The following is a 13,471-nucleotide window of genomic DNA, read 5'->3' as shown; positions in this document are numbered from 1 at the left end:
TGTGGTATTTCTGGGGGGAACTATAGCTCAAGTCAACCCAGTTTCACTCTTGTTTCCTTTTCAAGAGCACCTAGCATGAACATGGATATTATTTTAGCTTAGTCCAACCATGAAAACCTTGTCCCAAGCTTATGTGAAAAAGTGTCCATATGTGAATCCCATCCTCGGAGTTGCCAAGATTCTAGAGAGGGGCTCATGTTCCAAGTTCTCGTCTTCACCATCCAAAAGCTTTGTTTCAATCTCTACATATATATCAATTGAAGTGGTCATAGTTGTTGTGCATGCTAATCTACAAATATCAATTGAAGCATTCCAAACGGTTGTGTTAGACTAGTCTACAAGGATATCTCATCCCATTGAGTGAGTCTTCCTTGTTTAAGTCCATTTTCAAGGAGTGGTCACCTTTGTGTATGTAAATGCGATTGGTTTCTTTATCATGAACCAACCTTGTGTCTCTCATGTAAGGCCTTCTAAGGGTCATAGCTCTCTAGAAATCCATCACCACGTGGGAACTCCCTCAAGGTCTTGATTTTCACATCGTAAAGGATCCCCAATGGTTTAGTTGTGTTCCTATCTGCATACTTGAGCATGAGATGTGTGCCTACGATAAGTGGTGGCTTATGGTGGGCTTTCACAAGCCTTCCAACATTCCTTAGTGATATTAACACCACCATCCAAGATAGCGAAGATTGTCTTTCCTTTGTGCATGATAATAGGCCACTTTTGGCAAACCTTAATGCTTTTGGTGAGCCTTGATAGTGTTCATGCCCAATTATAGGATAGTTACACCGTTTTCACAAAGTTCATGGTGCTATTTATTGAGGTTGTTAGTGAAATTGGGGCTTAAAGGAACATGGGTAGCTCCCATTTCTAGGGGTTCACTTGTTCCCCCACCCAAGTCTATGATTATTTCACTTATTTCTTCCCAAAGTCCTTGTTTAGATTCAAAGGAAGCTTTCCTTCTCTTCTTAACAAAGAAGCACACTCTATTGTGTTTGAGTGTTGGTCGTTTGATGAGATCGAAGGCTAGGTTGGTTTAAGGAAGTATGGTTTGATATGCTACATTCAACTGGATTGTCATTACTGAGTTTGCATCATCAAAGAGTTTCTCTTAGGTGAGTTGGTCTCTAGCACTCACTGGAGTTAGATCATTAAGTGGTTAGTAGTTGGCTAGATCAACAAGTTCAATAACAATGTTATCAAGAAATAACACATTAAGAAAATGGAAAATGCTACGGTTAGATTGGGCCACTCAAGAAAGTTTAAATGATATTAGACACGTGCACTACACAAGTTGCAGTATATATATATATATACTGAATGATATTAGACACATGTGCACTACACGTGTGTGTGTATGTGTGTGTGTGTGTGTGTGTGTGTGTACACACACACACTAAATGATATTAGACATGTGTACACTACAAAAGTTGCAGCATATATATATATATAGGTTTTTTGAACCTTTGTTTTGTTGTGTTTGTTTGTTTATTTTTTTGTTTATTTTTGCTCACATGAGTCTGGATAAGTTGGTTCATGAGGATTTGATTCCTTCACATCTCATCTAGGTGGACTCACATCATGTTTGGCTAGGTTCACATCACATCTAGTTTGGTTCATGTCATCATGTCGTCTGAATGAGCTCATGTCATGTCAAAATGTGACTTGCTCGCATGGGTCTAGTGAGTTGGGTTCACATGTGTTGGTTGGATCACATCACATTTGATTAGATTCATGTCTTAGGTCATTATTACAACATGAAGTCAAAGGAAATCTATAACCCTTAGGCAAGGAAGATCATAGTGAGTGTTAAATGCTCTATTCTATCGATATCAACTAACCCTTAGGCAAGGAAGATCATAGTGAGTTGTGAATGCTCTACTCTATCGATATATCAACTAAAGCAATCTAAACAATTGTGGGTGTGGATGACTCCGCTGGTCCTTGCTAGAGAACTCGAAGACAACCGACACAAACACTATGGTCGGGGGGGGAGAAGGGAGCATGGATCCTCTCATGGAAGTATACCCGCCAAGGATGAGTCGACCTCACTGGCTAGACATGCAAGACCTATGCTCTACACTGTCTACCGTGCTCTCCGACCACCACCTAGCACCGCAATACCCCTATAGGCCTCTCACTCACACCACACACACCACTCACACCTCACTCACCTCGCTCACACAAAGAGATAGAAAAAACACCAAACAGAGCGCAACACTACCATCACAATACCAAAAAGGAGTGATACAAGGGAGACTCCGCTCTCCGATATAGAAGGACTATGTTAGAACTCAAGGTGATACACGAGAGAGTGTCCTCTTCGTGAGAGTGTGTCCTAGACTGTGTGTATGCTCTCCTTAACTCCTCCTTGGGTGTCCTCCTCCTCGGGGTGGTGCTCAAGAGGATCTCGAAGAGGATCTCTCCCTGCCTTGGGAAAGGGAGAGGGGAAAGGAAGATGGTGCTCAAGATCTCGAAGAGGATCTCTCCCTGTCTTGGGAAATGGAGAGGGGTGTTGCCTCCATAAGTGCCATCGGAGTTTGGCCATGCACGTATGAGATGTCGAAAGGGACCAGCAGAGTGAGAGGAGTCAAAGAGCACTGGCGGTCAGAGGGCACTCGCAGTGACGGCGGTCGGAGCGGTCGGAGGGCACTATCGGTGAAGGTGGTTGGAGTCATCGGAGGGCACCGACGGCCGGAGCCATCGGGGGCTGAAGCCATCAAAGGGCACTAGGGTCGAAGTGGTTGGAGCACACCGGTCGGAGTGGTTGGAGCAGTCAGAGGGCACCAACGATCGAAGTGGTCGAAGCACACCAGCGGTGATGGCGGTTGGAGCACACCGGTCAGAGTGGTTGGAGCAGTCGGAGGGCACCAACGATCGAAGTGGCCGAAGCACACCAGCGGTGATGGTGGTCGGAGTGGTCGGAGGAGCAGTCGGAGGGCACCGACGATCGGAGTGGTCGGAGCCCACTGACGGTGACGGTGGTCGAGCAGTCGGAGTGCACTGGTGGTCGGAGTGGTCGAAGCCCACTGACGGTGATGGTGGTCGAGCAGTCGGAGTGCACTGGTGGTCGGAGTGGTCGAACCACTACTACTTAATTCACCGTCCTAGTGAATGCCACCAGAAAAAACACAGGTGGTTCTCTGGCAAGCTAGCCTCCTAACAAAACATCCGGTAAGCAGGCTCCCAGGCATACCTCATACAATGATTCTTCCACGCAAACCTTCTAGAGAGATACAAAATAAATAAAAATGAATCAACTAGGCTCCTGGGAAACTTCATCCAACGAGCTATAGAAAAAAATGATTAAATAGGGAGCTCCTGGTGGGCACTTCACCCAATAAGCTATTTCTAAGAGCTCCTGGTGGGCACTTCATCCAGGAAGCTATCACTAACTGTATTACCACTGTCATCCCCCGAGCAAAGCATCTGGCAAAAGGTTACCTCAAAAAAAGCACAAAAACCAATCTAAACAATAATCATCCCCTGAGCAAAGCATCTGGCAAAAGGTTACCTCAAAAAAAGCACAAAAACCAATCTAAACAATAATCATCACTGGCCACTTCGTCCGGGAATAACTTGTGGCACGAAGTCCAGGCATACAAGATACAAAATGAAATCTGGCCATGGCCAGTATATAAGAGATCGCTTTTCATTAACTAAAAAGATCTGATGCTCCCAAGCATCACTAGCATGTGCCATGGTAGCCTCCAAGAGAACTTATGCTTCAGGGTCAAGACTGCTCATAAACTGCCCACAGAGATGGCCATACCAAGGGCTCTGCAGCCAAAGGGGAAAGTTGCACATAGTGTTATGGTATTGCAGAGCGATGAAGAAGGGGTGTGCCCTTGAGAGTTTCTCTACAACCTAGCTGCACCCCATGCCAAGAGCTCTTTAACTTATTTAGATGATCCTCTATGTGCTGCAAAATGCAATGATGTGCTTCCAAAACCACAGCCGCTTCCACTAGATCTTGTAGGCGTTGCACACATGAGAGTGCCTTACTTAAAAGCAAGCAAACTATTGTAGAATGGCTGGACCGGGCTACCAAGTGTAGAGGTGTAGCTCCATATGTTTATGCCACTATGGGCATCTGGACAACATCCAAAACTTGTTGGACACAATCAAAGTGGCCACTCTTTACTGCATAATGGAGGCATGTCCTCCCATTGGGAGCATCAAACACAAGGATATCAGGTCCCCATGCCTCAAACCGCTCAATGCAAAATACCCTTCCATTTTTGTAAGCAAGCATGAGAGGCATCTATCTATGATGATTCGTTGCATTCAACAACACATTCTTCTCCAATAGCAACAAAAGTACCTCAAATTGGCCATGTGAGGCAGCATAATGCAAGGGTGAGAGGTGGCGGTTTTGAGAGAGGGTGCTGATGGGGGAAGTGACAGGAGGGGGACGGTGAGACGGCACATGGAGGGAAGTGAGGGCAGTGAGAAAGGGGAGGGGGTCGGGTAAGTTGACGAGATGAGTAAGGTGAGAGAGGGGGGGTTGGTGAGGGGGGTGGGGGAAAGGGGGGTGGTTGGTCTGTGGGGTGGGGTGGGGGGAAAAGGCATAGTCTCGATGAGGGGTGAAGTAAGAGGGGGAGCAACCTTTTGGTTTGTTTTTTTTAAATAACTATTATTATTGTTTTTATTTTTATTTAATAACTATTATTATCATTTTTATTTTTATTTTTTGAGGGGGGGGACGGTGTGGTGGGGCGTGGCTTGCCTAGAGTACAAATCCAAGAGGCTAGTCGAAGAACTCAGCTTGACAATGTGCTAAAATTGAACAATCTCCTTTCTTTCTAAATGAACTACCCTCAGTAAGTCGGGCACCACCTCCTATTGGTGGCTGGCATAAGACGGTAGAATGGCTTCCACATGGCACAACGCTCTAGGAGTGACTAAACACTGTGGGTGAGGCTGAAACATCCTGACATTTCCCATCCTGAAGAAGGACTTTGGAGACTGCACAAGAGGTTTCAATTTGTGTTTTTTTTTCACCTCTGCTAGAGGGTGCAGTAAGTCAATGTCATTAGAGAGAACCATGATGATCGTCGAGGGCGGAAGATTGAGGATAGCTCATTAGCACTGTTGGCGAGACGGCCTGCAGTGCCAACAAGCTCCAGCAATGGTGCACAGCTACGAAAGAGAGGAGGACGAAGGGGGGTGATTGTTGCACAGGGGAGGGGGCACTGGAGGGGTGGGGGGTCGGCGCACGAGAGAGGGGGTGGATGAGGCAGAGAAGGAGACGGGGGAGTGGGGGGCGGTGAGTGCAGCGAAGGGGTGGGGGGTTGCACACATGAGACAGAGGACGGGTGAGGGGGCCGATGAGTTGGCGAAGGGGATGGCTAAGCACACAGGGGGGCCGGTGAGGCGGGGTGATGAGTCAAAGGGGGCGTCGTCGGTGGGAGCGGAGAGAGGGAGAGGGGTTGAGGCGAGAGAGGGAGGCTGGGGTGGTCGGTGAGGGGGGGGAGAGGGAGAGAGAGAGAGAGAGAGAGAGAGAGAGAGAGAGAGAGAGGGGGGGGTGGTCGGGTTGGTCGGTGAGGGGGGAAAGAGAGGGTTAGTGAGCCCTTTGGGGGGTGACGGCGGTGAGTGATAGATGAGGGGGGGTGAGGCGAGGTGAGGTGAGGGTTGTGGGAGGTGGGGTCCGTTAAGAGGGAGAGGGTGGTCGATGAGAGAGGGGGCACGGGTGAGTGAGCACGGAGGGCTGGTCGGTGCTGCGGAATGGCACGAGGGTGAGAGAAGCAAGGGGGTGGGGCGGTTGGTCGGTGGGAGAGGAGTGAGGGATTGGGGGAGTGTGTGGTTGGTGAGGTGAGGGGGGTGGGGTGGGGTGGGGTCGGTGAGGTGAGGTGAGGTGAGGTGAGGTGAGGTGAGGGGTAGGTGGGGGGGGTGAGGAGTGTGTGGTCGGTGAGGAGTGAAGGGAGGGGGTGGTCGGTGGAGTGAGGGACGGAGAGAGAGGGAGAGAGGGGGTGATCAGTGAGGGGGAGAGAGAGAGGAGTGGTCAGTCAGTTGGTCGGTGAGGAGGGAGGGGGTGGTCGGTGGAGTGAGGGAGGGAGAGAGAGGGAGACAGGGGGTGATCAGTGAGGGGGAGAGAGAGAGAGGAGTGGTCAGTCAGTTGGTCGGTGAGTTGAGCGTGAGGGGGTGGTCGGTGGGATGAGTGAGAGGGGAGTGGTCGGTGGGTGAGGTAAGGGGGAAAAGAGAGAAAGACAAAGAGAGAGGTGGCAGGTGTTTTTGTTTTTGTTTTTTTTTGGGGGGGGTATTTTGTTTTTTAATAGAAAAAAGAAAACTAAGATGGGGGAGTCAATTTTTTTGGGGGAAAATTGATATTTTTTTTTGAAAAATAAAATAAAATAAATATTGAGGGAGGGAAAGAAAAAAATACAAAGGGGGGATTTTTTATTTTTTATTTTTTTTGCTTGATCAGGGAGAAGGGAAGGTTGGGTTAGTCGGTGAGGAGAGTTGAGGGGAGAAGAGAGATGGAAGGGGAGAAGAGAGAGGAAAAGGGTGGGTGTGGCAAGTGACAACCACTATAGGTGACAACCACGTGGAGTGCTAAATAGGAACGATGATACCTGCCTCTTCCATCTTGTCTAGCTCTTTCTTCTGCACTTCGGAATATTTTAGATTCACGTCGTAGATGCCCTTCCTGATCGGCCAACTGCCTTCTTTTTGTGAAAGTCGGTGATTCTCTGAAGAGTGGAAGGGTCCTCCCAGACCCAAGCTACCACTTAGATGGGGCGTGGCTCCTCTGATGTGCCCAAGTTCAGCTCTCTCACCTCCTCGTGGTGGTAAGTGGTGGGTGGAAAGAGGAGCAGTGCCGAGTGCTGCTTGATGGTGGAGAGAGAAGGGGTCATGGGCTGGGGTGTTGCCCAGAGGGAAATCACCAATGCGTTTCTCCGTCCAATCAATAGGTATCTCTTCTACTGGCAAGGCTTCTTCCCGAGCCTTGAGGTGCTCTACCCGCCTCTCCTTGTGGGTACGTCTAGGTGGGGTTATAGGTGCCTCTGATGGCTCCTCTTGAGAGACCTTTTTGCAAGGTTGTCGAGAAAACTCAGGTTCCCTTAGACCTATGACCTCTATATCTTCCTGTTGAGACACTGTTGCATAGGAGGAGGCCAGAGTGAGCAAAGATTCTATCCAACCCCGTACTCCTGCTTCTTTTGAGAGCTCTTCTTCTTGGGATAGCTCTTGAATAGGGTCTGGGTCCAGGGTCTGGGTCCAACTCCACTATGTCCACCATGTTGCACTACTGGAACCCCTCATAGGAATTTAACCAATTCCTCCATAGAGGTTCTGTCGCCTCTCCCTCTGAACCGAATGGATCCCAGGCCTCATCCACTGGTAAGCCTTGCCATTCCTCCTATTCTTCCTTGTCATTGGGTCCTTCCTCCTCCCGAATGGGAATCATGTCATGTAGGGAATGGATCCCAGGCCTCATCCACTGGTAAGCCTTGCCATTCCTCCTATTCTTCCTTGTCATTGGGTCCTTCCTCCTCCCGAATGGGAATCATGTCATGTAGGGCAGTGCCCCGAGCACTCTCATCAGGGCCCTTTTCCAAGGGCAAGGTCATTGTCCCCTCTGGGTTAGGGATATGCAAGTTGTCCCGACCCCAATCATGGGGATCACTTGTTGAGCTGCCCTCAGAGCTGCCCTCAACCAAGGCCTTCCAATGAGTAAGTTGTAGGCCCCTTGAGCTAGTGGGAGGTCTAACACCACAAAAGTCATTTCACATACTAATCCTTCAAAACTGATCGACTTGCCTGACCAGTCCCACGGGCATCACTTCTCTCTTGTTTGTCTGCCACTCGGATGATGGCGAAGTGAGCTGGCTCAGTAATTCAGAGACCCGAGACTTTCCTAGTAGCTTTGGGCATGATGTTAACACTAGAACCACCATCCACAATGGCTCCTGTAATTTGGGTTCCTCCCACGGAGACTGTCACCCTTGGGCTTCGATGATCAACCACTCCTAGGACAATGAGGCATACCCTTGCTTGCTGCCTCCTGGGCCGTCGCCCACCACTACTAGATGTGGCTTCACCCCTAGTTACCTTCAGATCCATCCAATGCCAGACCAAGCCTAACAGTTGCTCTCCTATTTCCTAGCTCAAACCACATAACTAAGGAAGGGTGATTTCCACCTTTGCTCCTCCCAAGTTAAATTACTAGCCTTGTGATGGGTAGACTCCTCATCCGCCTTTGAAGGTGCGGTGGTTGGGGGAATGACCAAGGTAGGCGCAACTTCCTTCTCCATCATGGGTGGTGTTTGAATGAATCACTCCACGGCCTCCTTATAAGCTTGGTCCATAATGGATGGGTAGATTGCACCATCAGGGAGAGGAGTTGGTGTCTTTGGGGCTCCTTGGGGCCGGCGGGTGACGGCCGCCAACTATTGGAGTGCCAGCAGTGGGAGGTGGCACCACTGCCACTATTGGAGTGTCAACCTTGGGAGATGGCACCACAGCTTCCACCATGTTAACTAGTGGGGTTCTAGGACAATCCCGGGTGTAGTGGTCTCGACTCTCCGGGCAATGGAGGCATGGGAATGAGCCCTCTAGTAGTACAGTGCATTGAGCTTGCATCATGTGGCCGCTCCCCCCACAACAGTAGCATATAAGAGGTCGGGTGGGGTTGTTAGAGGACGGCGATTGGGGAACCTTTGGTTAGGCCGAGCCCCATACGTGTTGTTAGCAGCCAGAGGTACTGGAGGGGCTGCCGCATAGACCACCGGAGGTGAGTTTTGATAGACTTGAGGTGTTTGTGTGGGACCGAAACGGGTGGGAGGTACTGCTGATAGGTTCGGAGAGTGCTTGCTTGATATGGAATTTGCATAGGCAGGGGGTTGTATGTTAGGGTTGCTCCGGAATGAGGGGTATTGGTGTATGCTACCGTGGCTACTTGAGCTCCTTGTTGAGATAAAGTGGCATATGGCAGTGGAGGGGTTTGTACAAAAGTAGTCATGGGGGAGGGAAGGGTATGTGGGGTAGCTAAGTAAGAGGGACCAGTGGGGGGGGCAGGGTTAATATAAGCTTGGGATTGGGGGGCTGATTGAGGGTTCAAGAAGGGTGTTGGGTTTGGTTTGGTGGTTAGGAGCATGGGAAGAAGTTGAAGCACTACTGGTTGGGGTCACCATGTAGTCTTCGGCAAAGGGATTAAGCGGGGAGGCACCTTGCTTAAGTTGTTGTTGCATAAGGCAAAGTCCCTTGAGGTAGTAACACTCCTTGTCCTCATGGCCCGCCTTTGAGCAAAATGAGCAATATTTCTTGGAGGGACAATCATTTGGAAGATGGCCTTGCGAGCTACATACCGGGCACCATGGACTCGTCTTGGGATCTTTGACTTTGAGCTGCTCAATCTCCTTCCGGGAGCGCTGCCCCACGGCCATGGCCGCGTCCTCTTATTGTAACCTTTTGAAATCTTCAAGCTCCTTCTTGAGTTTGGCTAGCTCTTCCATCATGTAAGCGGATGTAGAAGCTACCGTTGGGGCTAGGGAACGATTGGAGGAGCCGAAGACATGCTAAGGATAAGTGGGGACCAAGAGGTACTGCGCTCCGCCATGAGGCGAGCATTCTCCAGTTGTGTAGCTCTGTCTTGGAAGTCTTGCAGGGTGCCTTGGGGTGGAAAAGTCTCTCTCATCTTCATCGCCAATTGAGTAGGGAGTGCTCGAAGCACCATTGTTGTAGCATGTAGTTTCCAGGATCTTGGGGGGTAGCCGAGCAACCAAAACTTTAGCTCTTGTGACAAGTTGGGCCATTGACTCCCCCGCCTTCATGGAGAGTCGGTTGAGCTCTTGAGTGATAAGGTCGAAGTAGTTCCCTGACCAAAAGGTAGCCAAGAACTGTAGCCTACAATCTGGGAAGTGGTTGATGGGAAATTGAATGTACCACCGGTCGGCATTTTCTTCCAGTGCTGTCGGGGACAAGACCAAGCGTGCATCATCTTGGTTGAGACCTCTTGAGTCACACGTAGTGACGAACCGCCGCACATGGTCTTCCACATCTTCAGTGATGGTACCTTTGAAGGTTGGTAGCTTAACTTGCACACGGTTAAGGACAGTAGCCAATGGCTCTGGCCCTGGAGCTACCATAGGGTTAGAAGAGGAAGATGATGAGGGAAGAGTAAGGGAATGAGGAAGAACCCTATGACTAGTTCGAAGAGGAGAATGAAGGGGTGAATCACCCCTAGAAGCTCTAGTCTTCAGGGGCATGCACAACACTCCTCTCACCACCACGATCAAAAATCACCATTTTTTTTTTAGAATCCTTGACCTCTAGGAGAGTCCCATCGTGATCGCCAAATTTTGTCTAAGCTGTGGATGACTCTGCCAGTCCTTGCTAGGGAACTCGAAGACAACCGACACAAACACTATGGTTGGGGGAGAAGGGAGCATGGATCCTCTCAGGGAAGTATACCCACCAAGGTTGAGTCGACCTCACTGGCTAGACATGCAAGACCTATGCTCTACACTATCTACCGTGCTCTCTGACCACCACCTAGCACCACAATACCCCTACAGGCCTCTCACTCACACCACACACACCACTCACACCTCACTCACCTTGCTCACACAAAGAGATCGAAAAAACACCAAACAGAGCGCAACACTACCATCACAATACCAAAAAGGAGTGATACAAGGGAGACTCCGCTCCAATAGAAGGACTATGCTAGAACTCAAGGTGATACACGAGAGAGTGTCCTCTTCTGTGAGAGTGTCCCCCCAGACTGTGTGTATGCTGCCAAGAGAGTGATCCCTTAACTCCTCCTTGGGTGTCCTCCTCCTCGGCGGGTGGTGCTCAAGAGGATCTTGAAAAGGATCTCTCCCTGCCTTTTGGGAAAGGGAGAGGGGAAAGGAAGATGGTGCTCAGGATCTCGAAGAGGATCTCTCCCTGCCTTGGGAAAGGGAGAGGGGTGTTGCCTCCATGAGTGCCATCGGAGTTGGCCATGCACGTATGAGATGTCGAAGGGGACCAGCAATCAGAGGGGTCGAAGAGCGGTCGGAGGGCACCGGCGGATGACGGTGGTTGGAGTCATCGGCGGAGGGCACCGGCGGGCTGGAGCCATCGGCGAAGGACACCAGCGGGGTCAGAGTGGTCGAAGCACACCAGCGGTGACGGCGGTCGAAGCGTCGAAGTGGTCGGAGCAGTCGGAGGGCATCGGGCGGTCGGAGTGGTCAGAGCACACCAGCGGTGACAGTGGTGGTCGGAGCGGTCGGAGGGCACTGGCGGTCGGAGTGGTCGGAGATGTCAGAGGTGATGGTGGAAACTCTTAGTGGAGTGTGGAGGACCTGGCTTCCCATCCACAGTGGGGTGGACTCATTAGCAAGAACTCCTCAACCCATGAGATGACTCTCCCCCCTACTTTCTAAATCTATTTTTAGGGACTAGTTACCTTATCTATTTTTAGGGACTAGTTACCTTATGTATGTAAATGTGGTTAGTTTCTCGATTGTAAACAAGTCTTGCATCTCTCATGTAGGGCCTTTCAAGGATCATCTTCTTAACCATGAATGAGTGGTGTGGGGATGATCTTAATCTTCACATCTTATAAGATGCCCAATGGTTTAGCTCTATTTCTTTTGGCGAGCTTGACCAAAAGGCTTATACCTAGTCTATCCTTTGAAGTGTCCTTTTTGCATAAGGAGCATGGGTTGTAGGAGCTCAATCTATCCTATTGGGTTTCCTTTTTTATACCAATAATGGGTTGTATCATGATTCCCATGGTGCTAGCAATGAGAGCACAATATTATCTTAGCCTTGGCAATGGACACTCTGCATGTGCATAGTTTTTACACCAATAATGGGTTGTATCATGATTCCCATAGTGTTGGCAATGAGAGAACAATATTGATGTTATCTTGGCTTTGGCAATGGACACTCTATACATGCATGGCAAATTGCACACCAACCCATATCTTTTCATGGAAATAAGTGTGGGTGTCCGGCTTGAGGAACTAGATGGGGATGGTTGCCCTTGGGTCTGTCCCTACCATTGCTGGCCTATTCAATTGAGAAGATTTTCTACCAACTCATCTGTGATCATATCCTTGACTAGGAATCTTATTGTGATTCCACAGACATAAGCTTTGGATGATGCATCGTAGACTTCTACATCCATGTCTTGCAAATTTTCTACTAGGTCTATTGTCTCATGGTTACACTCATCCAAGATGTAGTTAATAGTCCTATAGAGATGTTCATTAAGGCTCTTGCTCATGAGACCGATCATAAATGAGTGATAGGTCATCCAATATTTCTCAAGGAGTACATATCATTTGGAGATAGTTAGTTCTATAGCAATGTAGTCCCACATGGTCTCTCTTTCCTCTTGCTTGAGGTTGTAGATTTAAGCTATTGGGGTGCATCTGGCTGCACGAGGTGAGAATCCCACAATGAAAAGTGTTTCTAAAGACCTTTAGTTAGCCTTGTCAAATTTTTTAGTTATGTAAACCACTAGCCTCTAAATTACTAGCTTGCTTTGCCTTCAACGAAAAGTCCAGATGAGCATATCTTGGTGGGATCATCAATTCTTCCCATGGATTTGTAAACTTGGTCAAACTTCTCTAGGTAATGAATGGGATCTCCAATTCCATAAATTTGTCATTCATCATCCTTAGATGTGGATTGGATTTGTTTTTTCCCAATTTTTAGCCTCTAGGTGCAAAGTTTGTTGCAAACCCCGTCCCATTTCAAACACCATCCTTAGCATGTCTTCTCTGTATATTCACATGATGGTGGAACATAAGGGAATGGTTACATAAAACCCTCTATCTTAGGGTTTGGTGTTTTATGCTCCATGGGATTGGGTTGTAAAATTTCCAATGGCACTTGGTGGCCTGGCTTTGAGGATGCATGCTTGCGGGCTGAGGACACATTGTGATTTCCCTTGCGGGCTGAGGACACACTATGTGATTTCCCTTGTGGAACGGGTTTGAAGTAGTCCCTCCCATTGGCTCTTTACCTTTCCCCATGTAGGTAAAACTCAATGTACTATGGTTTTGAGGGTGGAAAATAAGAAACTCTCTTAAGCTATGGCAGAATTAGGGCAAAAAAGCTCTTTGAATGTTCCAGTTGAAAGTAGAAAAGGTCTACAAGATAATGGGTAAAGCATCTTGACTCACCAATAGCAAATGCATATTAGGGCATGAAAGCCAAGCCTCCCTACTCACAATGAGATACTCCCTATTTGGAGAGAGAGAGAGACTTCGTGGTGGCTGACCACGCCATGCATCCCCAATGGTGGAGAGCCACGTCATGCATCCCCAATGGTGGAGAGCCACGGTGGGTGTTGATGATGACAACTTGCTAGATGCCACCTATTCCTTGTCCAAATGAAGAGGAATTAGGACTTGGTTCCATTGTGAAGAAGCTCCCATAATGGGCTCCTTGAGAAGGTGGTACTCTTGGTTTCATTATGTGTGCTTCTTGAGTGGTTTATAGAATGCTTGTCCCTAATAGTACTGCGAAA

At 48.8% G+C, this 13,471-nt stretch overlaps 1 pseudogene; it reads right to left on the bottom strand.

The window, feature by feature from the left end:
- Window positions 1-4,750: 4,750 nt before the first annotated feature.
- Window positions 4,751-5,049, bottom strand: LOC147619622 (small ribosomal subunit protein eS27y pseudogene; annotated as a pseudogene).
- Window positions 5,050-13,471: the final 8,422 nt, after the last annotated feature.

This window comes from Cibotium barometz, chromosome 33 (genome assembly GCF_041138505.1).
Source record: "Cibotium barometz isolate CiBa-2024 chromosome 33, ASM4113850v1, whole genome shotgun sequence".
NCBI lineage: Eukaryota > Viridiplantae > Streptophyta > Polypodiopsida > Cyatheales > Cibotiaceae > Cibotium > Cibotium barometz.
The sequence above is the reverse complement of the archived record's forward strand: the minus strand, read 5'-3'. Positions and strand labels throughout refer to the sequence as shown.